We start from the raw sequence: 19,261 nt of genomic DNA, 5'->3' as shown, positions 1-19,261 counted from the left end.
ATACGAATTGACCCCAACCCTGCTTAACAGCATATCGAATATACGCTTGGACGATATACTATTTATACCGTATACAGGGGTATTTGAAAATACCGACGGTATGATATTCAATACCATTTTTTTTATATTCAAAAAATCTTGCGGGGGGGCTGGGTGGATAGTGCCCCTTGTGTGCACATTGGTTAACACCATATACCCCGGTATGGTATAGAAACAGTATGAAAGTTTGAAGATCTGGATACCGCCCAGCCCTAAATGGTTAGAATGAGACATAGCTTTGTTGTGAGGCTGCCAATGTGGCGGGGTAGGTAGTTACTGTTAGAAAGCCTTGAAATTAAGTGCTGTGTGGCAATACACTGCAAAAGTTGGAGAAATACAACATGTAGCGTACTGTACAGCACACACCACAAGGCAGGCAAACCACATGCAGCGGTCCTGACTGACTCTCCCCCACACTTGAAATTGGTTAATTCAACCAGTCCACACATCCTGAGTACACGAGGCGAGACAACTCACTGTCAAGGAGGAGTGCAGCGATGGGAGAGAGGGAGGAAGAGAGAGAAGCAGGTACAAAAATGACAGACAGTGACAGCAAGAATGAGACGGAGAGAGGCAGGAGGGAGAGTGACAGTGAGAGATAGAGAGAAAGATGCACAGAGTGGCAGAGAAAGACCATGAGATTTGCCTCTAGGTCTACCTCTAACAACAACAACACAAAACAGCATGCTGAAAAGAAAGATTGTGATCACCTGAAGTTGCTAGTAGCAGAGAGAGCACATATGATACTCTAGCTTTACACAGCAAACCCTGAAATAACCCAGCTACAGGCAGCTACACTCACCTGCCTGTTGTACTGCTGTATGTTTAAGAAGTCTTTCTCTGCTTGTTCTTCTGTCTGTGTCTGTCTGAGAAGCATGAGGGAGTTCTGACAATGCTCTGTACTGCATGTTGCCACCAGTTTAAATGATCTCCAAGACTCACACAAGAAAAGATCATTCCCAGCTAGCACATTTGGTTTCTTGGAAGTTGTGGGAACATATGTTTTTGGTTTCTCATCGGTTCTGGGAAGGAAGCCATACGTTTCCTGACCGGTAAAACTGAATGTTTTTTAAACGTTCTGAGAAACAAAATGAAAACTTTTCCTGTTCTGGGAAAGTTCATTTTTAGGTTGCAGGGAGGTTCTGAGAACATTTTACTATGGTCCCCTGAAAGTTTTCCTGGGAGGTTTTATTAAAGTTCTGAGAACCAACATTATATATTATTTGAAGGTAATTAAATAACTTTCTGAGAAAATTCTCAAAATTGTGTGAATGTTTTCAATTAAATGTTAAGGTTATCTGGAGGTTTTTGGATAACTCCCTTAAAACTTTCACTGGTCGTTTCAATAACTTTGGATTAAATGTTTTAAACTCAAAGCACAGATTGGACACATGGAAATTACTTTGCTTAGGCATTAGTCATATCCATGGAATTAGTCTACTGCACCACCAGGATGGAGCTAACTTGCCATGTTTTTTTTTTAAACTCATGCAAAGCCTTTCAGTTTAGTCCATTCAAACAGACCCCATTTCAACCCCATAAGCGTGCACTCATTAAGATCAGGTGTGGCCAATTAGTGAGCATGGCCAAGATAGAGGAAAAAGAGTTTTGTTGACACTGAGAACAGAATGTATGTTTTTAAAAAACATTCTTAGAATGTTCTTTGAACATTACTAATGTTTTCTTGTGGTTTTTATGGAACATTTTCATAATGATATAAGAACATTACATTAAATAGAACAATGAGAAAACCTGTAGGAAACGTTATGCTGAAGTACTGAAATTCCTACAAAAGGATGTTGTTTCTTAACGCTCTCGGAACAATTGAAGAACATGACTTTAAATAGAACCATGAGGAAACCTGTAGAAAATGTTATGCTGAAGTACTGAAATTCCCACAAAAGAACATTGTTTATTAACTATGCGAGAACATTCCCAATAACAAACCAGTTGGAGAACGTTCCTAGAACATTACCAAAACATGTATTAAATGTAACCATGTTTGAACTTTAAGGAAATGTTCTTTTAAAGTAATGAAATACCAATAAAATAGCGTTATTTTGTCATGTTCTTTAATGTGCTGAGAATGTTCCAAAGCCAAGCAACTATCCTGCACCATTTCCAGAAGGTTGTGAGAAGGCTGTATACAAAATAACCATAGGACAACCACACACTCACCAAGCTCTACGAAATATATGGTTCTCAGAACGTTATGTGGTATCTAGGTTGGCTCTCAAAAAACTGCTGTAAACAATGGCAATCGGTAGCCGTGCTATCTCTCTTTCTCTCTCGCAATCCTCTCTCTCTTGCAATCCACTCCCTATCTCACAGCCGAACTCCACGCCAAAGTGTCACTAACTGTTTCTGCACACCCTGCCACTCATTGACTTGCCTCTCATTTCTCCCTCCTCCCTCCTCCACACTCCATATTTTTTTAACAAGCTTCTCTCCTTACGGTACCCCCTACGCCATCAACGATGCCAGTAGAACAAATAACAACCCATCCGTGACTCACAACACATTACATTATAACGATGGTAAAAGAGCACAAGCTTCAGAACAACTTTCCCTCATGACAATAGCACTCAGATCAATGCAGAAATGCAGAAATGCAGCAATGCCTCCCGTGTTCAACAAGACGCTTCTATGGTGATAGACTCATTTTTAACAGAATTAATGAGAACATTTGGCCACCATCTTACTGTCTCAACTCCTGATATTTTCCAAATATTCTTCCTCATCTAGTGCACAGCTCCAGCTGATGCCGATGACTTTTCTCACTCAAGCTAAATTCTCTTGTGACAGAATTATCTAGTCATAAAAATAACACTGAATAAACTACAGCGGTCTTTACCATAAGCATGAGCCACATGATCTGCAAGATCTCTGGAGGACATGATGAGAAAACTTTAAAACTAGGGAATTTTGTCATCGGTCCATTTTGGGTGAAAGTGGTCAAAAGTCTACTTTTCGAGATGTACAATGAACCATTGAGCATACCAATGATGTTGGACAACAATTTTTTTTTATTGAAAATATGTTCAGAATCTCAGACTGCCTGATGAAAAGTAAAATGATCAGAAGAACAGAAAAAATCTACATGTGCCTCTCAATTCCTCGCAGACTTCGTCCTAATTCCCCAGTGCCAGCAGTTTGACAACTATGAGCCCTCCTATCACATTTACGGTGGATAACAAAACGGACATCTAATTATCATTCTCTCTATTGGAATGTCTTGGACTAGCACGCTGTTAATTGCCTGTCAGACGATATCAACAAGCACCCTTTTGATGTCAAACTGCAGAAGAAAAGGGACTTTATGAGGCCATAAACACTTGCACCCTTTATGGGAAGTCTCCAACACTATAGCATCTCCCAGAGAATAACTTCCATCCATTTTATGGGAACAAAAGAAATGCCAGTTGACTCACACCTTGTGGCTCACAACTTCGTTTTTAGATAATAGAACACGAGGCCAACAAGTTTGAAAAGAAGGTCTTCAATTGAAAGGTTAATTTAAAAGGATAATCTTTCAAAGAAAATACAATGTGCAGCAGTAAATATACATTGGAATAAAATTGCTACCTTAATGAAAAGCCGATTTGATGAAAAAGTGTGTGGGGGGGGGTTTATATTCAAAATCTTGCATCTAGGGATACAACTTTGGGAAGCTTCGCCACACCGTCACTCAAGACTCAAATCTCAAATCTTGAGTAAACACTGGAAGCGAGACAGACAAAAGCATGGGCGGCAATACGAGGGAGGGCATACATACAGCTGTTTCTTTTTCGATTCCCCCCCCTTCTACAAATATGAAATTCAAGCCCTGCATCAGCATGATGCTTAGTGAACTAGCTAAGCATTTGATGGCCACCCAGCACCATCAGAGCAGCATCTCTGATCCCACCGAGATGGGAGCTGGATCCATGCCTAAAGTACTACGAGTCTTCGGCTGCGATCCCAAATGGCACCCTAAACCCTATATAACGTGCACTACGTTTGAGGGTTCTGGTCAAAAGTAGTGCACTAAATAAGGAATAGGGTGCCATTTGGGATGCATACTTGCTTTCTGTTGCTCATCTTGGCATCGGTGCTTCACTTAATGTAGCTATCCCGCTTAACATGGCAGAGTCCACAGACAGTCCATTCCTTCATACAGTCAGTCTGTCATCAGCTGGCTCTAAGGCCTCTTTACACAGACTGTGTCCCCCAAATGGCACCATATTCCCTATATGCTGCACTACTTTTGACTAGGAGCAGTGCACTATATAGGGAAATGGTGCCATTTGGGACACTTGCAGCAGTTGCTGGCTACACAGAAACAAGAGGTGCAACCAGAAACACACTTTCACTGTCACAGACAGTCTTCAGTTGCCATTGATTATGTCTGACAGTCTCACATCCTTACTGTCACAGTCAGCTTGATGGTGTCCACACAAACACTGCAAGCAAGGCTGTTTAGATATTAATTGGCCCCACTGACCTTATCCCCCTGAGATAATCACAGTGCCATGCCAATGGAAAGATACATTATAACAAAACTTCTCTGGACAATTATTTATGGCATTTGTCTAACCTTTCACGGAAAGATACTGGATAACTGGTGCTCCACCCAGTTCAGCTAGATGGCTGCTGTGATTACTCACAAGCTGGCTAATGTCTGTGGACACTGGGACAGTCAACAATTAGAATATGTAGAACAAAATGTCAGTCTTGATTTTTGTTTGGAAACACAAATGTCTTCATAAAATGTGCTAATATAAAAAGAGGAGAAACTGCAACTTTTAGTGTTAAATTAACTGTATTTTTTTTTATATGAAGTGTGTTGCAACATTTCTGTGAATAGTTTTGATTTGATTTAACATGAAATGTGAGAAGCTTTGTTGGTTTAAATTGTTATGAGGCATCATGTTCATCATTGCCTGACGCTACACCTAACTGAACAGTTCATGTGGGAGCTTAATAACCAATCACAGGCTAGGAGACAGCATTAAGAGACAACTCTTCTAGAAAACGTGTAATACTGCTGTATTGGATGTTTTCAATTATCTCTTATTGATTTTTGTAATATATAAAGAATAAAACAATTATTTCATTAACCTTCCAGTATGTCTAAGTAACAAAGTTTTATCGTGATACACTACTCACAGTGACCCCTAATAATGAGCCACATGCATTCTCCAGCCAACAGAAACCAGAGCTGCTTCTGCTGTATGGTCTGTAGCTGGAATGAGTAGCTGTTTGGCCACAGGCCCTGAAGCCCAGCCTATGACATAGACTAGAGGTAACATAGTAAATGTTAATTTGGGAAACTCAAATTGGTATGATATGTTACATAAGACAGACGGTTACTTAACCCTTTTCGCTAACCCTTCCCTAACATTAACCTTTTTAGCTAACACTTCTCCTAACCCTAACCCTGACCTTAACCCTTTAACCTAACTCCTAAACTTAACCATAACCCCTAACCCAAACCCTTAGCCTAGCTAACATTAGCCACCTAGCTTGAATTCATAACATATCATATATTTTGCCAATTCGTGACATATAATAAGAATTATGATTTGTAACATATCATATGAAATGGGTGATGGACATCCACAAATTAATACATACCATACAAAACGTAACATACACTACATGACCAAAAGTATATGGACACCTGCTCGTCGGACATCTCATTCAAAAATCATGGGAATTAATATGGAGTTTGTCCCCTCTTTGCTGCTATAACAGCCTCCACTCTTCTAGAAAGGCTTTCCACTAGATGTTGGAACATTGCTGCGGGGACTGGCTTCCATTCAGCAACAAGAGCATTAGTGAGATCGGGCACTGATGTTGGGCAATTAGGCCTGGCTCGCAGTCGGCGTTCCAATTCATCCAAAAGGTGTTCGATGGAGTTGAGGTCATGGCTCTGTGCAGGCCAGTCAAGTTCTTCCACACCGATCTTGACAAAGCATTTCTGTATGGACCTTGTTTTGTGCACAGGGGCATTGTCATGCTGAAACAAGAAAGGGCCTTCCCCAAACTGTTGCCACAAAGTTGGAAGCACAGAATCATCTATAATGTCATTGCATGCTGTAGCTTTAAGATTTCCCTTCACTGGAACTAAGGGGCCTAGCCCGAACCATGAAAAACAGCCTCAGACCATTACTCTTCCTCCACCAAACTAAAGCTGGCACTATGCATTGGGGCAGGTAGCATTCTCCTAGCATCCGTCAAACCCAGAATTGTTCGTTGGACTGCCAGATGGTGAAGCGTTATTCATCACTCCAGAGAAGGCGTTTCGACTGCTCCAGAGTCCAATGGTGGCAAGCTTGACACCACTCCAGCCAACGCTTGGCATTGCGCTTGATGATCTTAGGCTTGTGTGTGGCTGCTCGGCCATGGAAACTAATTTCATGAATCTCTCAACGAACAGTTATTGTGTTGACGTTGCTTCCAGTGGCAGTTTGGAACTCGGTAGTGAGTGTTGCAACTGAGGACAGATAATCGGCTCTCGTTCTGTGACCTTGTGTGGCCTACCATTTCGAGGTTGAGCCGTTGTTGCCCATATAAGTGTCCTCTTCACAACAACAGCAGGGCAGAAATTTGACAAACAAACTTGTTGGAAAGGTGGTATCCTATGACGATGCCACGTTGAAAGTCCCTGAGCTCTTCAGTAAGGCCATTCTACTGCCAATGTTTGTCTATGGAGATTGCATGGCTGTGTGCTCGATTTTATACACCTGTCAGCAATGGGTGTGGCTGAGATAGCCAAATACACTCATTTGAAGAAGTGTCCACATACTTTTGTATATTTAGCGTATCGTACTAAATGAAGTGTCTTGGATTTACAACCAGAATAATACGAAATGCTCTGAGACCAGGTTGTGGACCCATGGAGTTGTCATGCTCACCCCAGGACAGGAGCTGTTCTACAAGATTAGGAAAACCTATGACAGTTTATGAACTATTATGCTTACTACAATGATGAATATATTTGGTTTTTCGGTTCCCATTGTGCTCTGTAATTTCATTTCATAATTTCTCAAAACAGTTTGCCTGACATCTGTCGATGCAGTGCTTTGATGTAACATTGTTCCAGGTCGCTTCTTCTAATGAAACTGCATAGTAGAAGTATACAGTAGGCTAGTATGTATTCACAAACGTTTAAATGTACAATGCCATTTGAATTCATGTTGAAGTTGAATTTACAGTAGCTTAAGTTTTTCTATGAAAGGATAAACCAGGGATATGAAGTAAACCAAGTTTGTAGCTCCATTTGTGTGTACATTGTGTGTAGACAATTGAATTAAGGTAGCCTATTACATTATTTCTTAGGATGAATTAGGCAATACAGTTAGGATCCACAACGTGTGAACATATGCCTAAATCCGGATAACAACGCAGCTATTACTGTAGGCTACAGTAAACATGTAGAGGTTACTCACCTCATAACATAATATAGCCAGTCGTAGTTTTACCCCGCGGAGGACGTTGTCATGTTTTACTTTTCTGCAAACCCAGGTATGGAAACAGTCGACTGCTCTAGTTTACTATAACGTTAGCTACTAACGTTATACATAATGTCACAGTCTTCTTCGGCTCAGAGATAGCGACAAAGAACCGGAAACCGCGTGAATTCATTGCTGCCGAGGGCAAGGTGCGCCGACGTGTTTCCAGTGTCTAAATATGCACTATCTCTCAGGAGGAATTCGAGAATTATACAATATCAGAAACCCAAATAGTCTGCTACACTAGCACCACTACAAAACACTGCTGCGTATTATCGAGCTCTCCTCCCTTCGACTGCGAATAAACTGAAGGCGGCGCGTGGACAAGTGATGCTTCGCGCGCTCAGACAGGAGAATGTCGTAATACGATCTCATCTTTTGTAACAGTTTCTACCTTTGCGAAAACATTTTTGACAAACACTAAATTATTATTTTTCACCACTTCCAGCAACATCTGATCCCCGATCCAGGGATCGACCAGGACGAAACCTGCTTAGTTTCATTGGTAAACTAGCAGAAGGAAGCAGGGTGCTATGTTGCTCGAATAAATGTATCAACACTTGCAACTGGATAAAAGTAGAGTGTAAAGTACTTAAGTAAAAATACTTTAAAGTACAACTCAAGTCGTTTTTTTTTCCTCAGACACCCAAAAGTACTTGTTACATTTTGACAGGAAAATGGTCCAAAGGACGCACTTATCAAGAGAACATCCCTGGTCATCCCCTGCCTCTGATCTGGCGGACTCACTAAACTCACTAAACAAACAAATGCTTTGTTTGTAAATTAATATCAGAGTGTTGTAGTGTGCCCCTGGCTATCCGTAAATACATTTTTTTTTAAGTTGTGCTGTCTGGTTTGCATAAGGAATATGAAATGATTAATAGTTTTACTTTTGGTGCTTAAGTCCATTTTAGCAATTCCATTTACGTTTGACATTGAAGTATATTTAAAACCAAATGCTTTTAGACTTTTACTCAATAAGTATTTTACTGGGTGACTTTCACTTTTACTTGAGTATAATAGGCAGCGAAAGCAAAGGCCAAGGTAACATAACCAAAGATAGGGGAAATTGTAGGAAAGAATGAGGCGTTTTATTTAATTGCATCATCACCAAAAACGACACTACATGACCAAAAGTATGCAGGCACCTGCTTTCCATATGAGCATTAGTGAGGTCGGGCACTGATGTTGGGCAATTAGGCCTGGCTTGCAGTCTGCGTTCCAATTAATCCCAAAGGTGTTCGATGCAGTTGAGGTCAAGGCTCTGTGCAGGCCAGTCAAGTTCTTCCACAGACCCTTTCAGTATAGTATGGACCTCGCTTTGTGCACGGGGGCATTGTCATACCGAAATAGGAAAGTTTCCACAAAGTTGGAAGGACGGAATCATCTAGAATATCATTGAATGCTGTAGCAATAAGAATTCCCGGCACTTAGGCCTCCCGAGTGGCGCAGCGGTCTAAGGCACTGCATCGCAGTCCTTGAGGCGCCACTACAGACCCGGGTTCGATCCCAGGCTGTGTCACAACCGGCCGTGACCGGGATTCCCATAGGGTGGTGCACAATTGGTTAGGGGAGGGTTTGGCCGGGGGGCTTTACTTGGCTCATCGCGCTCTAGCGACTCCTTCTGGTGGGCCGGGTGCTTGCAGGCTGACTCTGTCAGTTCAACACTGTTCCTCTTACACATTGGTGTGGCTGGCTTCTGGGTTAAGTGGGTGGGTTTTAACCTCTTACATCTAGGGGGCAGTAATTTCACGGCTGGATAAAAAACGTACCCGATTTAATCTGATTATTAGTCCTGCCCAGAAACTGGAATATGCATATAATTATTAGCTTTGGAGAGAAAACACTCCAAAGTTTCTGAAACTGTTTGAATGGTGTCTGTGAGTATAACAGAACTCCTATGGCAGGCAAAAACCTGAGATGCTTCTGTTCAGGAAGTACCCTGTCTGAACATTTCTTGCCCTTCTTGATTATCTCTGTCGTTTACAAAGGATCTCTGCTCTTACGTGACACTTCTCACGTCAACAATGGAGTCTCACAGCCCGGGAAAAACAGGAATGACGTAATTCAAAGCCCTGGCTGAAGCACACGAGAGCAAAAGCTAAGTGGTCACTTGATGGACTAAGCCTTAGGCGCGTGACACGCCCCGCCCCCGGCTTTCGGTTTTTTCCTCAGTTTACAGACAGGCAGATTCCCGGTCGGAATATTATCGCTTCTCTACGAGATAAATTGCATAAATATTGGTTTTAAACAGCGGTTGACATGCTTCGAAGTACGGTAATGGAATATTTCGAAATTTTTTGTCATATTTTGCGTCATGCTCGTGGCCGAGATTTAGCGTTGGGATAGTGTCTAGAACGCACGAACAAAACGTCGCTGTTTGGATATAACGATGGATTATTTGGGACCAAACCTACATTTGTTATTGAAGTAGAAGTCCTGGCAGTGTATTCTGATGAAGAACAAGCAAGGTAAGAACATTTTTCTTATAGGAAATGTGATTTTGGTGAAGGCTAAACTTGCAGGGTGTCTAAATAGCTAGCCCTGTAACGCCGGGCTATGTACTTACATTATTGCAAAATGTGCTTCATCCGAAAAGCTATTTTAAAATCGGACATATCGAGTGCATAGAGGAGTTCTGTATCTATAATTCTTAAAATAATTGTTATGCTTTTTGTGAACGTTTATCGTGAGTAATTTAGTAAAATCACCGGAAGTGTTCGGTGGGAATGCTAGTTCTGAACGTCACATGCTAATGTAAAAAGCTGGTTTTTGATATAAATATGAACTTGATTGAACAGACATGCATGTATTGTATAACACAATGTCCTAGGTGTGTCATCTGATGAAGATCATCAAAGGTTAGTGCTGCATTTAGATATGGTTTGGGTTTATGTGACATGATATGCTAGCTTGAAAAATGGCTGTGTGATTATTCCTGGCTGGGTACTCTGCTGACATAATCTAATGTTTTGCTTTCGCTGTAAAGCCTTTTTGAAATCGGACAGTTTGGTTAGATAAAGGAGAGTCTTGTCTTTAAATAGCTGTAACATAGTCATATGTTTGAAAAGTGTAAGTTTTCGGATTTAGAGGAGTTTGAATTTCGCGCCCCGCCCATCATTGGATATTGGAGCAGACGTTCCGCTAGCGGAACGTGTAGATGTAAGAGGTTATTAAGGAGCGTGGTTTGGTTGATCATGTTACGGAGGAAGCGTGACTTGACCTTTGCCTCTTCCGAGCCTGTTGGGAAGTTGCAGTGATGAGACAAGATCGTAATTTATAAAGGGGATAAAATACAAAATAAAAAAATCCTTCACTGGAACAAAGGGGCCTAGCTCAAACCATGAAAAACAGCCCCAGACCATTATTCCTCTTCCACCAAAATGTACAGTTTGCACAATGCATTGGGGCAGGTAGTGTTCTCCTGGCATCCGCCAAACCCAGATTCGACTGCCAGATTGTGAAGCGTGATTCATCACTCCAGAGAACACGTTTCCAGAGGCCATTGGCGGCCAGCTTTACACCACTCCAGCCGACGCTTGGTGTTGCGCATGGTGATCTTAGGCTTGTGTGCGGCTGCTCGGCAATGGAAACCCATTTCATGAGGCTCCCGATGAACAGTTATTGTGCTAGCATTGCTTCCAGAGGTAGTTTGTAACTCTGTAGTGAGTGTTGTAACTGAGGACAGATGATTTTTACTACGCTCTTCAGCACTCTGTGGTCCCGTTCTGTGAGCTTGTGTGGCCTACCACTTCGTGGTTGTGCCGTTGTTGTTCCTAAATGTTTCTACTTCACAATAACAGCACTTACAGTTGACCGGGAGGCTCTGGAAGGGCAGACAATTGACAAACTGACTTGTTGGAAACGTGGCATCCTATGACGGTGCCACGTTGAAAGTCACTGAGCTCTTCAGTAATTCCATTTTACTGCCAATGTTTGTCTATGGAGATTGTATGGCTCTGTGCTCGATTGTATATACCTATCAGCAACAGGTGTGGCTGAAATAGCAGAATTCACTACTTTAAAGAGGTGTCCACATATATAGTGTATTTTTATGCATCCATGTACAATTAATTTGCTCTTGCATTTTAAAATGTCCTTGCATTATTTAGTTTTGCTATCAATATTTTTAAGTTGATGTTGTGCTTTCAATATCATCATTTTTGTTTGCAATACTAAGAATATTGTTCTTTACTTGATATTGATGGCACAAAAGTAACTCACTCACTATAGGATTGCACCATATAATAACACTATTGCTATATTAAAGGTGTTTAAAGTGGCAAACCCTAATTGAAACAGTGTACTCCCTGCCACAGTTTCGGTAAAAATTGGGGATAGCAAAATGAATAAAAAGTTCACGTGAAAAACAATAATGTGAAAGTTATTCACATGTGAAACTACTTATTAGATTTTTTACATGTGATTGTTTTTCATGTGAACTTGCTATTCTACATGTGAAAGTGATATTTTCTAAAAACCATAGCTGCATACCTTTATCTTTTGCACATTTCTCCTTTTCTTCTTTCCTTTTTTTCCTAAACTGATGGCTTAGACCTTTTCTTATCCATTTGTGTTGATTTGGTACTCGAGCATCAATACATTACCCATCCCCCAACACTGTCAACCAAGAGTCAAGACGAAACCAATTCATCTTGGTGGTGTGCAGACTGGTTTTATATTATTCTTAACAATTTTGCACAAACCAGAAAAAATGCAACCATGTGTCTGTGAAACTATATATTCACAGTATTATAAATGAATTGTGGTTTATTTGGTAGCATTTCGTAGTGTGACTGATTTTAATAATTGCATTAGTACCGTACAAAGTTAGAGGTGCGCTATTTGATAGATTGCAAAGCTGTCATCAAGGCAAAGGGTGGCTACTTTGAAGAATCTCAAATATAAAATATATTTGGATTTGTTTAACACTTTTTTGTTACTACATGATTCCATATGTGTTATTTCATAGTTTTGATGTCTTCACTATTATTCTGTAATGTAGAAAATAGTAAAAATAAAGAAAAACCCTTAAATGACTAGGGGTGTTCAAACTTTTGACTGGTACTTTATATCCATAAAATGATGCCAGCTGATTCATGAGTTCGGCTGGTGGAGAAAAGCTGCCTGCCTGTTTTAGTTGTCTCGACTCCCGGCACGTTTATTACTATGGGACAGCTGGAGATCGAATTTCAATATTGAAACAATGTTGCAGATGTCAGAGAGACTGACAGAAAAGTGTATACAAATCTCTGCTGTTGAAAATCAAATGCTAGTCTAAAATAGATGGGAGATAATTTTAGATGCTTTTCATAGCGGAGATCAAGTTTATACTGTAAATTGCCTGGCTGGGCTGATGAGACAGTGGATTGCGCAGTGAGATGGAGCAGAGTAAATAGGCATTTCAACGTCATAGCTTTAGCCGGTGGTAACGTGGAAAAGACACCGGCTGAAATTAGGTTTTAACCAATTAGCATCCAGGATTAGACCCACCCGTTGTTAATAGTAATTATTAAATGTAGGCCTATGCGTCCCACAAAAAAATGTATATTGCGTGCCAACAATTTGTCATTTTGCATTCCATCATCGTATACCTTGATGAAAGGCTTTGGGAATGTTTAATTATACAGATGGAAACATGCAGTAATGATTTCATTCCATTTTGTTCACCTACTGTAGATGAAAACAACAGACATTTCAGACATTTATTTAGAGCTAATATTTTTTCCACATATAATTTAAGAAAATCAGACTGCTTCATTATACCTGAAATACTATACCTTATGAAGTCTGCTATTTTTTGCACTTGTATGAACCAGGTAGCTGAGCTGCACCTACTGTATACTGTTGATGTTTTTCTCCTCAGATCAGTCAGATAGAAAATAGGTTTGCCCCTGTTAGTTTAGTTTGTTCCTGTGTCAGACATAGTGTTATCAGTTTCAGGTCAGGTTTGTTCAAGAGCACAGAGGTCGGTCAGAACTCACCATGAGCCAGTCGGACAATTAGTGGTATGACACATCCTGCCACATCAGACCGCCAAACAGTCCCTGATGAATCACAGGGGCCTGACCAAAAATAGACACAGCCATCGCATCAGCCAGCATCATGGAAAGGCTCTGTGTCCCAAATGGCACCATATTCTCTTTATAGTGAACTTGTTTTGATAAGGGCCCTTTATAGGGAAAATGGTTCCATTTGGGACACTGCCCTGGTGTGTCATCTCAGTTTATGGACCACTTTCACATCCTACATCATGGGTACATGGCTGCACTACATTACCTCTGGTTGTATGTGACATGTTTGTGACAGGGATGATTGTTCTCTTTTTTAAGGTGTGTTGCAAAGCCCTGTAGTCAAATTAGGCATACTACAGTGTACCACCCTAGTCAGTGCATTCTGTTAGGACGTCATTACATAGACACACTTGCTCACTTTTTCCTCTCCTTTTTTCTACCTATTTCATTTTTGGATGAGTACCTAAGAGAAACATGCAAGAAAAAAAGGTCACGAAACAAGCTCTTAGGAATACATGTTCAAAGGAATGGTCCCGTGGGTGGCCATCACAATGTGAGCTTTAATACACTGGATTCGTCCTAAATGGCACCCTATTCCCAATGTAGTGCAATACTTTTGACCAGGACACATAGGGCTCTCGAATAAAAGTAGTGCACTATATAGGGAAAAGGTAGCCATTTGGGACGGATCCACACGGTTTAGACTGGAGGAAGTAAAGAAGGGAAACCGTTTTCACTAATACAGATTCTTGTTTGTTCAGTCTTTTGATAGAAATCTGTATAAAACGTTTGGAATCTTCATCACATTAAGGCTAGATTCCATAGTTGAAACAATACAAAGTGGACACCCCGCCTGTTTTGGTGAAAAGCTGAGGGATGGGCCTGGAATAATGTAACCACTCTCAAATTGATAGACAGAGCTATGGATGTGAGGACTGACCATCCATGATATCAAAATAATAACTTTAACCAAGGTTTGAGGCTATACAGTGTTTGTTTACATGAACATTGTTTACGAACGTTGTAAAACAAGCTTATATTTTCTGTTCGGATGGGGTACAACAATTGAACTAAGCTGATGAGGCATTTATCATTTATATTCTCCAACAGTAAATGGGTATATAAGTCCAAAAATGTATGTAGCAACTACGGATTCTAGCTTTAAAGGTGAATCTGTAGTAGCTACATACATTTTTGGTTTCTATGAACAAATGTTTTTTGTATTTATCTAAATGACTTTGTCACTGGTTAGGTTGGATCTTATTTCCAGAAATGATTGTGTTGCAGTAGGCCTATTACTGTAAACAAATGTTATATATTTTTTGTTGTTAAAACATATCAAAACAATATGAAATAAATATGACACCGGTTCATTGATTATTCATATCAATATCAATATTGATTATTTGCTGTATATTCATGCATTGCCTCAGTCACTTCATACTTGAATATGCAGCCACAGAGGCATGTTTACCATTGACTGAAGGCCTTATATCCAAAATGTTTGCAATTAGGCTATGAAAAATATATACTCCATGCACTAAATTCAAAGATCTACTTTAAACATTGGTGCAGACAAACTGCATGCAGGATATTTTCAGCTCCGTGACTGATAACACTATGTCTGGCACAGGAACAAACTAAACCAACAAGGGCAACCCTATTTTATATCACAACTCCAACTTTCTGTTGCACCATAAATCAAAGGTGAGTTTTGTCACCCACTTTCCCAGGTGTCTTCCAAGTGTTATCTTCCAATCAGCACCTCACGTACTCACACCAAGCATACTTGTGGAGGTAATCTTTATTCCAAATTAATGTATCTCTTGTTGCTAAAGCAAAGGTATTCTTTAAAGTAGTAGACACTATGGTTCAGGGTCTGAGAAAACCTGGCTCCTCTCCCTTTCCCACTTTGATCAATGTTCCAGACACAATGTAATTTTGAGTCTCTCCTCTCTTGCAGTAACATAATGTCTAGCACTTTAGAGATCATCTTTAAATGATTTTATGGCCTCGCCATTATTCGGCTGACGATGAAAGTGGCCCTTCCGGTAATTAAAAAGTCATCGCTAACAGGGATCTTTTGCCTCATTAAAACCTCATAGCCTGGCTGGGAAATGTGATCTGCTCTGGAAAGAAAGAAAGAAAGAAAGAAAGAAAGAAAGAAAGAAAGAAAGAAAGAAAGAAAAAGAGCATTACTGAATTGGCAGCCAGAGGTTAGGCCTGGCCTACTATTCTCTATAAAGGATAATACCTAGTTCTTAGTTCAAATAAAGGGATAATACACATTCTTTTGTAGCGCTCTTCTAAAATCCAAAGACGCAGAAGCTTTAGGATAGATATAAATATTGCACAAGAAAGTACTTCATAAAAGAAACACACTCATTTTTATGAGGATATCGATATTGTGTGAACATTCACAAAATTAACACTTCTTTTTTAACTCTAACTAGGCCTACTTATCAACAATATCTAGTTTGTGTTTGTGAACATTTTTGTTCACATTGTGGAGTAGGCTAGATAGAGCAAGAGAGACTGACACATCCCCATTAAGATTTTCTCAGGCTTTGGCTTTCTGTGAGAAAGGGGGTTGTAGAGCATTGTTAATTACACAATGCTTAAACATTCTCCTAAAATAACAGGAAAACATTCATACTGGAACGGTGGCCAGTGAACAGATTTATAGGATTACTACTGAATGAGAATGTACACACACACAGAGATGCTTTTGTTGTGATTTTCAATCGCATCCCAAATGAAAATGTATGAAATCGTACTTCCAGTTGCAGCCAATTTCTTCAACTTGGCCGTAGGCCCCCTATCTTCTACCAAACCCAATTCTCAGTCTGTTGTTTGTCTCTGTGGTGAAGACAAGTCTTATCTTCCTCCCTTACCTCTCTGGGGCCTGTTTAAAAAGATGCTACGTGACTATGGCTCTTACCTCTTCTATGAAGAACACCCAGTGCCCAGCGCTGTTCCTGTATCTCTCCTCCATGAAGTAAGGAACCTAAGTGAGCCTGAAGAGAAAAACAGCTGTAGTCATTGCACACACACACAGTAGGGAAACAGTGATGACTTGCTGTGTGTCTGAATTAGACTCTGATCGTGAGAACTGTTTGCAGTTGGCTGATTGGCTCTTGTTTTCGCAAGATGCTTTGTTAAATATGCAAATCTCTGCTTATCTTTCAAAAACGGGCCAGCTACAGTGCCTGGTTGTAAATAAACCACAATATTTACAATTCATCGTGATTTCAGGACGTGGAGAACCACCCCATGGAGGCGTGAAAAATATAAAAATGGATGTGTTTGTCACCAGCACTTTCAGCCAGAGGATTTTGAAACAGAATTGGTCTCAACTGATGGGTTTGCCATGTCGTCCAATGTTGAAAATGAATGTTATTCTATAAATTTTTCCTTTCACTTCAAAGAGGGAGCTATCCGATCAGCCAACATCAGCGCAGCAGAAAAGTGGTCCACTAGCTAGCTTGTTTATCTAAGGGAGTGAATGTAACGGCCGTCGGAAGAGAGAGTAGACCAAGGTGCAGCGGAGTTAGTGTTCATCTTCAGGAATTTATTAAACAACGTGTACACTATACAAAAACAAGAAAACCGACAGCCAAACAGTACTGTCAGGTGCAAACACGAAACAGAAACAATCCCCCACAAAACCAAAAGGAAAAACAGGCTGCTTATGTGTGACTCCCGAACAGCAACAACGAACGACAGCTGTGCCTGATTGGGAGCCACACACGGCCCAAAACAAAGAAATACAAAACCATAGAAAAATGAACATAGAACGCCCACCCAATGTAACACCCTGGCCTAACCAAAAATAAAGAACAAAAACACCTCTCTATGGCCAGGGCGTTACAGTACCACCCCCCCCCCCCCCCCACAGGTGCGGACTCCGGCCGCAAAACCTGACTCTGAAGGGGAGGGTCCGGGTGGGCCTTCTTACGGCGTCGGCTCAGGGGCGGGACGTGGCCTCCGCTCCACCCTCGGCGTCGTCCACTTAGGTGGCGCCCCTTGCCGCGCCGGAGGACTGGTGGGCGAACCTGATTGCGCCCGGCTGGCGGGCGACCCTGGCGGCTCCGGCGGCTCCGGGCTGGCGGGCGGCCCCGGCGGCTCCGGGCTGGCGGGCAACCCCGGCTGCGCCCGGCTGGCGGGCGTCCCCGGCTGCGCCCGGCTGGCGGGCGACCCTGGCGGCTCTGGCGGCTCCGGACAGGCAGGCGGCTCTGGCGGCTCCGGGCTGGCGGGCGGCTCTGGCGGCTCCGGGCTGGCGGGCGGCTCTGGCCCAGGACTCACTAGGCTGGGGAGACATTAAGGAGGCCTGGCCCTGGGCGCAGGCACAGGACTCACCAGGCTGGCGGGCGGCTCTGGCGGTTCCGGACAGGCGGGCGGCTCTGGCGGCTCCGGACAGGTGGGCGGGTCTGGCGGGTCTGGCGGCTCCGGACAGGCGGGCGGCTCTGGCGGCTCCAGACTGGCGGGCAGCTCTGGCGGCTCCGGACTGGCGGGCGGCTCTGGCGGCTCCGGACTGGCGGGCGGCTCTGGCGGCTCCGGACTGGCGGGCGGCTCTGGCGGCTCCGGACTGGCGAGACCCACTGAAGGCCTGGTCCTAGGAGGAGGCACAAGATAAAACGGGCTGTGGGGGAGCACTGGAGTTCGGGTACTTAGGCTATTTACCCACACTCCAGGCTGAATGCCCACTTTGGCCCGGCACGGGCAGAGTGCAGGCATTGGGCGAACTGGACCCTCCCAGCACCCTGGAGACACAGTGCGCAGAGCCTGTGCAGGATAACCTGGACCGAAAAGGCGCACTGGAGACCAGACGCGCTGAGCCGGCACAATCCGTCCTGGCTCGATGCCTGCACTCGCATGGCACTTGCGGGGGGCTGGCCTATAGCGCACCGGGCTATGCACACGCACTGGAGACACCGTGCGCTTCACAGCATAACATGGTGCCTTACCAGTACAACGCTGCCTGCCGTAAGCATGGGGAGTTGGCTCAGATATCCAACCTGACTCTGCCACACTCCCCGTGTGCCCCGGGGCTGCCTCTCGTTCCTGTTGCACTTCCTTGCCTCATACCAGCGCCTCTCCGCTCTCGCTGCCTTGATCTCCCACTGCAGGCGGCGATACTCCCCAGCTTGAGCCCATGGTCCTTTACCGTCCAGTATCTCCTCCCATGTCCACGAGTCCTGAACGCTCTTCTACTGGTCCTGCTCCTTCCTCCAGCGGAGTTAGTGTTCATCTTCAGGAATTTATTAAACAACATGAACACTATACAAAAACAAGAAAACCGACAGCCAAACAGTACTGTCAGGTGCAAACACGAAACAGAAACAATCCCCCACAAAACCCAAAGGAAAAACAGGCTCCTTATGTGTGACTCCCAATCAGCAACAACGAACGACAGCTGTGCCTGATTGGGAGCCACACACGGCCCAAAACAAAGAAATACAAAACCATAGAAAAATGAACATAGAACGCCCACCCAATGTAACACCCTGGCCTAACCAAAAATAAAGAACAAAAACCCCTCTCTATGGCCAGGGCGTTACAGTGAAGCAGTTGACCCCTGTCACGGTGTTGTCCTTCACCACACCAGAAATCTCTGACAAAGTGTTCATTCTGCTCTTTCTGAAGCTCTGCTTGATGAGGCTGAAGCACCAGTTGGTGTGGCTTGTGATCAGGAAGACAAGGTCCATACTG

The 19,261-nt window shown here is 42.7% G+C and overlaps 1 protein-coding gene across 1 annotated transcript in view; it reads right to left on the bottom strand.

The window, feature by feature from the left end:
- LOC115152337 (alpha-1,3-mannosyl-glycoprotein 4-beta-N-acetylglucosaminyltransferase C-like) overlaps positions 1 to 7,810 on the bottom strand; it is a 216,377-nt gene extending 208,567 nt beyond the window's left edge. Inside the window, exon 1 of the mRNA XM_029697106.1 lies at positions 7,473 to 7,810. The gene's annotated coding sequence lies outside the window, so the exon portion shown is untranslated. The remainder of the gene's footprint in view (positions 1 to 7,472) is intronic.
- Between the last annotated feature and the right edge of the window lie 11,451 nt (positions 7,811 to 19,261).

Source organism: Salmo trutta, chromosome 17 (genome assembly GCF_901001165.1).
Source record: "Salmo trutta chromosome 17, fSalTru1.1, whole genome shotgun sequence".
Lineage (NCBI taxonomy): Eukaryota > Metazoa > Chordata > Actinopteri > Salmoniformes > Salmonidae > Salmo > Salmo trutta.
This window is presented reverse-complemented; position numbering and strand designations above follow the sequence as displayed.